The following is a 9,532-nucleotide window of genomic DNA, read 5'->3' on the forward strand; positions in this document are numbered from 1 at the left end:
TCTGAACCGGAATTCGTTATAGAGACTCAGCCCACTCGAGCAGCAACTAAAAGAAAAGAGAAGGCGGAGGCTAGATGGTGGGAACCTTTGGAAGCGTTAATGTTGGTACAATCTTGGATCGATATTTCAGAAGATGCGACGGTTGGAAAAGACCAAAAGTATGACCGCTTTTGGATTCACGTTTTACACAGGTTCCATAAAGGAATGAACCGTGGAGAATACCGTTCAAAACATCAAGTGTACTCCAAATGGGGGAAGATGAACAAGGAAGTAATGTATGGTATTTGTATTTTTAATTAATGAAATATTATCTTTTTAAAATTATGTTTTTTTATTAAATAAATAAGTTTTATTAAATTAAAATAGTTAACAAAATAACAATAAATAAATAAATAAATAAATAAAAGTGTGGCACCACCCCCTTGGTGTGGCAAGAAACCACACTTGTGTGGTATAATTTGACATGACGCTTATGTGGCGGGGGAGGGAGTGCGGTTTCGGTGGCACCACTCCCTCCAGCCTAAGATACAAGTTAAAACGATCACCGAGGGGCCCCACAAAGTTCAAGCATGGGTGCTTCTTTTCTCGACTCCTTGCATTTCCCATATTTATTAATCATTTGCTTAAACACCATTGAGTGACAATTATTGTTTAATATTCATGTTTTGAGAATAAATATATTAATGGCATTTTGCTCATTTAGATATAGGATCACCAAGTGTTGGTTGATAGTATTTGCATGTACCCTACAGATAAATTAAAATTGTGGTGGATTAATGACATTTTGCTCCTTCAGATATAGGTTTAGATAAATCCTGATAGAGAATTTAAATATTAGAATACGTGGGTTAAATTGTCGCTCAGAAATTTGGATTTACACCATGAGTAAATCACTTCCAAGGCCTGGTTACCAACTTTTAATTTACTTGAAGCATTGTGCTTATGGGTTTAAATGACAATTGAGTTCATGATGCAGATGTGATCATCAATGAATTTGAGGCAAAGTCTAAAGACTTAAACCGATCTTGGAATATCTAAAACCCATAACATTTTCACATGTATTTGAGAAAAACATTATTATTATTTTTTTTTTGTTGGCTCTGACAACAAAAGGGACATAGAGTTATCACTCTAGCCCTTTTAACGATTTTCATGGTTAGCTCTGTTAATTTTTTTGCAAAATCAGTCCTAAAAGTTCAAATTTGGTCCTTGTAGTTGCAAAATTTTACACAACATGTCCGAAACTCGGTTTTATGTGTTTTCAACTTCTTTATTTTCATTTATTTTTTTTTATTTTTTAATCAAAGCTAAACTTGCTTTTATATTTTTTTAATTTTTTTATATTTTTTATATTTTCGTTCTTTTTTTTTGTTTTTTAATGTATTTTTTTATTTTTTAACTTCTTTTTTTTCGTTTTTTATATTCATTTATTTTCATATATTTATTTTCGTTTTTTATGTTTTTTCTTTATTTTCTTTTTTTCGTTTTTTTAGAAAACCAAAAAAAATTCGAACACCAAAAAATATAATATACTCTAATATATTCATACACTTTACATTTTCTAAAAAATATCAAAAGAAATTATCAAATTGACAAAAAAACAAAACATAACAAAAATACGAAAAAAAAAAAAACGAAAAATATATTCATACACTTTAAACTTTTTGATAAATATCAAAAGAAGTTATTTTTTTTTTAAATAACGTCTTTTATATCATTTATTTCCATTGATCATTTCTTTTTAGAAATTAATTGTCATCGTACAATGAGTGAGATGGCAAACGGGCAACAAGCTGTGCCGCTAAGCCTTTTTGAATGGTAACGCTAATTCTTTTAAAGACTACATCCGAAGATCTAGGGATATAACATTACTATGTAAGATTCTTTGTACTCTTTTAAGAAGTTCTACCGCATCCGGGGCGAGGAAACCAAACGTATCAAATGCAAATGGTATGAACACGTGTTGATTTTCCAGGCACGATCTCTCATGTTTGCTGACTTTGCCTGTGGCTGCTTTTAAAGCAGCATGTCCCGCTGTGAAACCCCCAGCCCTCAGGCCCACGAGAGGGGATACCCCTGTAATATCCACACATGCGTGTTTCCCTCCGACCCATCCAAAAATCAAAATGTCAGCCGGTCTGAGGGTTGACCTTCCTTCTGTTGGATCAGTCAAGAAATTAACAGGTGCCTCTTTCTTAGTGGAAACCCCGGCACGCTTAAATATGTCAAACAAAACATCCCTAACCATATCGTGCCTGTATTTGAACCCCGGGAGTTCTTTACAGTGAACTGCATGCTCTCCAAAAGAGTCCAAACATGCCTTGTGACACACAGGACATATCTCGTCAGCTGGGAAAATGGGAATCATGAGTCGATATTTGAGAATAGTACGATACTCCATGGGAGACATGTGTTGGCCAAGCCAATCTATAGGAATAGTCAGAAGAAAATCTTGAGCATGTGGTGCACGTAAGCACTGAAAAAACGCTTTCTGCCGAGCCGTCATGTCGAAATGCACGTCCATATCTTGGACAATTTTACGAAAAAAGGCACTCGCCAGTGTATTCTGGGATTTAGGGGGGGGGGGGGGCGGTGTCTTTAGTAGTAAAATTGTTAAGGTCAAAATCTGGAAGCTTGTTGCGAAGGGATGCCAAGGCACAATCATAATCAGAATCCATACCATCTATACCGCTATCCCGTAAAATGTGGTCTTGCAATATCCAAGATTGGGCCCTTCAGGCAACAAAAGCATAAGATGTAGCCTCTACTGCCGAGTATAAACCCAAACCCCCAAACCTAATGGGTAAGGAAGCAATTTGCCATTGTATGTCACCAAAGAAAGGCCCCCCACATACCACAATGTCCTTAATCGCCCCGCGCAATCCATTATCAAAGATAAAAAAAACAAAACATAAAAAAATGATAAAAAAACGGTAAATTATAAAAACAAGTTTAGTTTTGATTAAAAAAATAAAAAATAAATAAAATAGAGAAGTTAAAAAAACATAAAACCGAGTTTAAGACATGTGGTGCAATTTTTTGCGAACTACAAGACCAAATTTGAACTTTTAGGATTGATTTTGCAAAAAAATTAACAGAGTTAACCATGAAAAATCGTTAAATGAGCTAGAGTTGTAACTCTATGTCCCATTTGTGGCCAGAGCCAACCAAAAAAATAATAAGACTTTTCTCAAAAATGCATGAAAATGTTGTGATAACTGCATTGGCCTTTAGGGAGGAGGGAGTCATTCCCTCCCAACCCATTTAACCCACTTCACATCGTTTTTTTCTCTCTTTTTTTCTTTATTTTTCTCAACTCACAACACATGAAAATCCTATCTTTTTCATTCCACTCAACTCACTCAATTAAAAAAAATACAAAACAACCAAGGTACAAGTCTTAAAACACATGGTATAAGAGAAAATGAGAGAGAAAAAGTAAAGAGAGAGACGATGAAGCGGGTTAGGGAAACCAATTAAACAACCCACCACTCCCAACCCACTGAAGAGGGAGTGGTATCTTGGAGGTACCGGTGATAGCTCTATTGCTAATTAAAACTTGTACCTTAGTTTTTCTGTATTTTTTTTAATTGAGTGGGTTGAGTGAGTCGAAAAAGATAGGATTTCCGTGTGTTATGAGTTGGAAAAGATGAAGAAAAAAAAAGAAAGAAAAATTGATGTGGTACACTACTAGAAAACTGGGCGGTTTCTGACGGCCATATCCGTCGGAAATTCGTCGCTAAATACGATTTCCGACGGAATACCGACGGAATTCGGTCTGTCGTAAAAAGCCCCATGGGTAATTTTTACCGACGGAATACCGACGAATCTTGGGATGGATTTTCGACGGATTTCGACGGTCATTTGTTCAACTTGTTTGACCAAATTAACCACGCAATATTGACAGAGTTCCGACGAACACTATTCGTGACGGATTTCCTACGGACATTTATTAGTAACAGAGTTCCGACGGTCACCTTTTGCGACGAATTTCCAACGGAATACTCAGTTCCGGAATACCAACGTAATATTCAATGACGGCTTACCAACGGAATTGTTATTGAAGGTTTACCGATGGATTCTTCTTAGTGACGGATTACCAACAGATACTCTTACTTTTCATGACAGACTTTTCTGTCACTACTCCATCGGTAAAAATATTTTTTTAATAATTAGAAAATTAAAAAAAAAACAATTTTTTTCCACACAAATGCAGAAAGTAAACTAAAGTGAATACATAAAAATAAAATACAATCATAAAGTCACAAAATACAATTACACCACATACGATTACCATATTTGTTTAAACGTCTAACAATAAACTAGTTAATATTCCAAAATACGTAATTAAACATCATACTCGCATGTGATTACCAATTGTTTGAACATAACTAAAAAGTGTCACAAAATACGATTACCAATTGTTTAGATTAGAAACATAAACTATATTCCTTGTGGCGGATTTCAAGAGAAATGTTTTGCTTGGAAAAAGCTACCATTTATGCTCCAATCAGGGCATGCTTTTTCGCATCTCCTCCATTTCCAATTGCCTTTGTGCTTCCCGTGCGTCCCTTTGTGTTTCAGTTTCACGCATGCTTGCCATTTTATTACGCAATCTTTCTACCTAAAAATGGTAAGACAAACTAAATTTTTAAATCATTATAGAAATGTACTTATAATAACAACATACTTTATTTTTTTTATCTATTATAGCAATCAAGGTACTCAATATAACAACTTACTTTTTGTCCATTATAGCAATGTACTCATAATAACACAATATAATTGGTGTAGTTAGTATTAAAAGAAAAGTAGAATAGTAAGATTTATAACTTTATTTACTTACCAGTTTCCTGCACTGTTTAGCATTTACATTTACCATTAGCATCGGGGGTGTTGCGTCACTTGTTGTGAGGTAGAAAGGGAAAGGATAAGGTCTCATGGCTGGACAAAAAACCTAAATATGTAGCAAGAATGACAACAACATGGGGTTTTTTCATGGCAAAAGGATATGTGAAAACAAGAAGTGAAAAGAATGAAGAAGTATCTTGACATTAAATTGCATGAGATTTAGGATCAAATACATGGTCTCATGGTTGTCTTTTTCATCATTGTAACATCCTGAGGTTTTGCAAGTATTTTCGAATCTTTCCCTCATTATTATCATTGCCATTTTTAATCCTTGGAATTGGAAGGATATAGCCATGAGATGCCCTAATGGCAAATAAAACAATTTTGGACAAGGAGGAGTAGGTTGTGCGTGTGTGAGCTAAAAGTGTCCTTATGAGCTCATAACCCTCTATCATTTCAGCCTCCATAGCTTTAAGCCATTTTCCCCAAATCCTAACCCCTCTCTTGAGTGTGTGAGCTAAAAGTGTGTGTTTTGGGTAGTTGAAGAAGAAGGAATTGCATCAATGAGTTGGAGAAGTGAGGCAAGCTTAAAGACCTGAGGTTTGTGCTCTAGAAGCTCCAGGAGGTAAAAAGGTCCTGCCTTTATGCTTATATGATATAGATCTTGCCTTAATAGCTTTATGATACCATTCTTGTCCCAAAAAGTCCCAAGTTTGTACATGATGTGTTTTGGACGTGTTACACTGTTCTTTCATACCCTAGAAAGGGTTCTAAATGATAAACATGATGTCCCAATGGCTAGAAGTTTCCCATGCATGTAGTAGAAGGGTTTTAATGGATTAAGTCCATGTATTGAGGGCTTTTTGGACGTCTAAAGTCTTAAAGTTTGAGACTTTATGGTTCTTAGGTTCATTTAGTCAATGGATCTGGAATTTGGGCTTAAGTTCTTAAGCTATTAAGCACTTATTAATGTTTTGGTAAAGCTCGCGTATGCCCCGTGTAAGCTATTGTACGCCCATCGTACTGAGTCAACCACCCCAATGGTGGTCAACGTAAGACGGAGTACGCCCAGCGTACGCCCTTTGTTTGGCTTTTGCGATTGGGGTTTCGGATTGGGCCACCTTTGAGTCATTATGGTTTGGGCCTTTGTTGGACTTTCTAAATAAAATTATTTTGGGCCAAATATGGAAATGGACCTTAGGGTGAGGCCCAATTAAAGAGTTAGGCCCAATTTGGAAAATTGGGCCAATAATGGGCCTTATGTACATGGACCTTTTGGATCTTGGATTTGGAATTGGGCCTTGGCCCACATTAGAGATATTTCCGGATAGTTCGGGATTTTCGGTGAGACAGCGGTCGGAGACTTTCAGTCCAGTTCAACACGACTTATGAGGTGAGTTTTCCTCACTATACTAACAATGTCGAAGGCACCAATGTCTGCCCTTTTGGATTGTATCCTGATTATAGGATGATGATATGTTTAGTGATCTATTAGATCTGTATCCTGGTTATAGGATGATGATACGTTTAGTGATCTGTTTAGATCGGTATCCTGGTATATAGGATAATGCTATGAATAGTGTTGGATATAGTGTCTAAGTCCATAACTTTATTTGGTATGAACTTGACCCGACCCGGCATGGTCCATTTGGGTTGCATGGCATTGCAATACTTGGATAGACAAAATGAGAGAATAAGGCACTTATGATTATTAATATATTATAAGTTCTAATATATTAATAATAGTGTTATTTAATTAGTCTTGATCAAATATTAATTTAAGTATTAATTTGGTGATCAAGTTGAAACTAATTAAATATATGGGGTTGATTATGACAATCATCTAAACTTTTATAGTAGATTAAATGATCCATGGTTTATGGGTTATGGATATAACTATTTGGAGCTCCATGGATAGTTACAAACCCATGGGTCATGAGAATGGAAGAGTCATGACAATTATGAGTCTTCATGATGAAACCCTAATTGTGACACCACTATAAAAGGGACCCCATGGCTAGGAAAATCGGGCACTAGTGTTACTAGAGAGGGCATAGCCGATTTTGAAGTGTAGAAGTATTCTCTCAAGTTATTCCAAGTTTTGTGGTGTTGTGTGAAGCATTTGAGGCACAACATTTGCGGTGCTAGGCTCACAAAGTCTTAAAGGAATCCAAGCAACGTCAAGGTATGTATTTCTACTAGTTTTATATTTTATTTATTCCCCATGCCGTGCTAGTTAGGAAATAACCTTGAAAAATAAATTTGCATGTATATAGAGAAAACATGGATTCAAGGTTATTAGGGTTGCATGTACACTTAGGAAGTGTTAGAATGCTCAAAACCCATCAGTAGTATCAGAGCCTAGGATTGTTTTCTGTATACTTGATGCAAAACTGCTTGAAAATCGAAAAATATGCTCACTAACGACTGGACTCGCCGAGTCCATGAACAAATTCATCCTACTCGTTGAGTAGGATAATACACTCGACGAGTAGGAGCGTGTTGGGCAGCTTTCGTGTTTTGTTGCTGGAAACAGATTAAAATCATTATCCAAATATGTTTTGGACTTGTAAAATCTATTTTTCAAAATGATAATGATTATGTTAACCCATTTTTGCATGACTTTTATGAATTTTCAAGTATTGTATATGTTTATATGATTTCTTAAAATTGCTTGACATGAATTTGTGTTCTTATGAGTTTTTAGAAGATCATCGGAATTATGTGTGACCTACATTTGTGTTTAATTCATGATCTTAATGGCAATGATGGTGTCCATAACTTGTCCTCAAGTTATGGATGACCAAAAGTCACTTCTTTAAATTGTTATTAAAGAACTAAAGAGGTTTCATAAAATGAAGAGTCTTCATTTTTATGAACCATTAAAACTCATAAGTTACATATTGAAGAGACTTGGAATAGTTTCAAATCTTGCCCTCAAGTTTTGGAATTTGAAAAGTCTTACACTTTAGTACTTTAATTCCAAATTAAACCTTAGATTTTTAAAAGGTTTAAAAATCAACACTTATACTATTATTATAATTTTATTATATAGATATGTATAAGAATATGTCATTCTTACCGTTAGTAGGCCTCATTCATGAAACCGGTCTATAAGGGGGGGGGGGGTATAAGGTTGTTGCCTATAAAATGATGACTTAATAGGTGTCCACTCTCACCCACCGCTTCCTTGATCGGTGGAGGGTCGTTAGCCGAACGGGTAGGATACGAATTTAAATTATCATTAAAAGTATAATGAATTATAAAGTAACTATACATTATAAATTCCCAATCTTAGTTACTTTAGGAAAATGTGAATTTGGTGCTAGCCCATAAAATTACACTTTGTACCTTACCAAGTCGTTAGTGGAGCGTGTGTGGTTAACCGGCATACTAACATGGACTAGTAAGAGTGGCAAAGGGTAACTTGACTTTATTATAGATCGGTGGAGTGTGTGTGGTTAACCGACACATCGATTAGGTAATATTGTTGAGGGTACCAAGTCAATTTGTATGGTTATTCACACCTTGTTTGTGATCCTCGGCATCCTAGTTACAAACTTGAGAGCGCACAATCGAGATTCAAACATGCCATTTAAAAGTTCAATGTATCTCAAAAGATCTAGGAGTTTCAAATCCAATTAAAACTTAATTATATTTCGTTTTTCATGGTGGAAATTGGTAAATCGTCATTTACCTATCTTTAACTATTTTATAGTTTGGATTACGGCATCCCTCTTCCAGTTATAAATAGGTTATTGGGTCTTAGCCTTAATATTTCATATTGGGTGTTATATTAAGGACTTTAAATCAACTAACTTGAATTTCTCCCATTATAGATGTCTGGTTTAGACAGCTATGGTCTTCCCAAATCTTTAGGAAAAAACTTCCTAATGAAGATGATATCCCGAATGGAAATCAAGGTGAAATATCAATCCCTTTTTTGTGCATTAGTGGGACTGAAAATCATACTTCACTTCCTTCACCTACTCCAATAAATCTCCCTATCCCACAAGTTTCAAGACATGATAAGTTCTAAGTCACTCAATCCCTATTGGCAAACAAAGTCTATATGTGCTTAGGTCTTGGAGATTAAGTCACATATTGACAAGCCGAGAGAGTCGGGTGTCGAAGTCTCAAGGCAGCTGGCTGTTGGCTTGGTCACTCCCTGATGACAAATCACGACATGACCCTTAATGATCTTACCTATTTGCTTGATGATGCTGAATCAGCAATGATTTGGAGCATTGGTAAAGCAAAATATGATTGGAAGATCAACTTCCCAAACTTCCATGGATATTGACAATGGTAACATTGGAAGTACAGAAAAGCTTTCTCTTCCCAATTGAAAGGGATTGGCCGTAGTCAACTCGGTTGACAAAATGGTAAAGAGAAAGGCTAAGTCTGTGATAGTCCCGTGTACCGTTTCCAAAGAGTCCATATGTTTCTATTGCCAAAGGAAGGGCATTGGTTGCGAAGCTGCCTAATTTACCTAAAAGTCCATAAGGATAGTAAAGTCAAATGTTTGACTCTACTTCAGGTAAAGTCCATCGTTTAACTCTATTAAGTTTCTATTATGAGATTCTTATTTCATGATGTGACTGGGTCACATATTGATGTTTAAGAATCAAAGAAGAGTGAAGAAACTTAAAGGAAGTATATGCTGATTCTGATCGTGAAG

Source organism: Lactuca serriola, chromosome 4 (genome assembly GCF_051521515.1).
Source record: "Lactuca serriola cultivar US96UC23 chromosome 4, Lser_US96UC23_V15, whole genome shotgun sequence".
NCBI classification, from domain to species: Eukaryota; Viridiplantae; Streptophyta; class Magnoliopsida; order Asterales; family Asteraceae; genus Lactuca; species Lactuca serriola.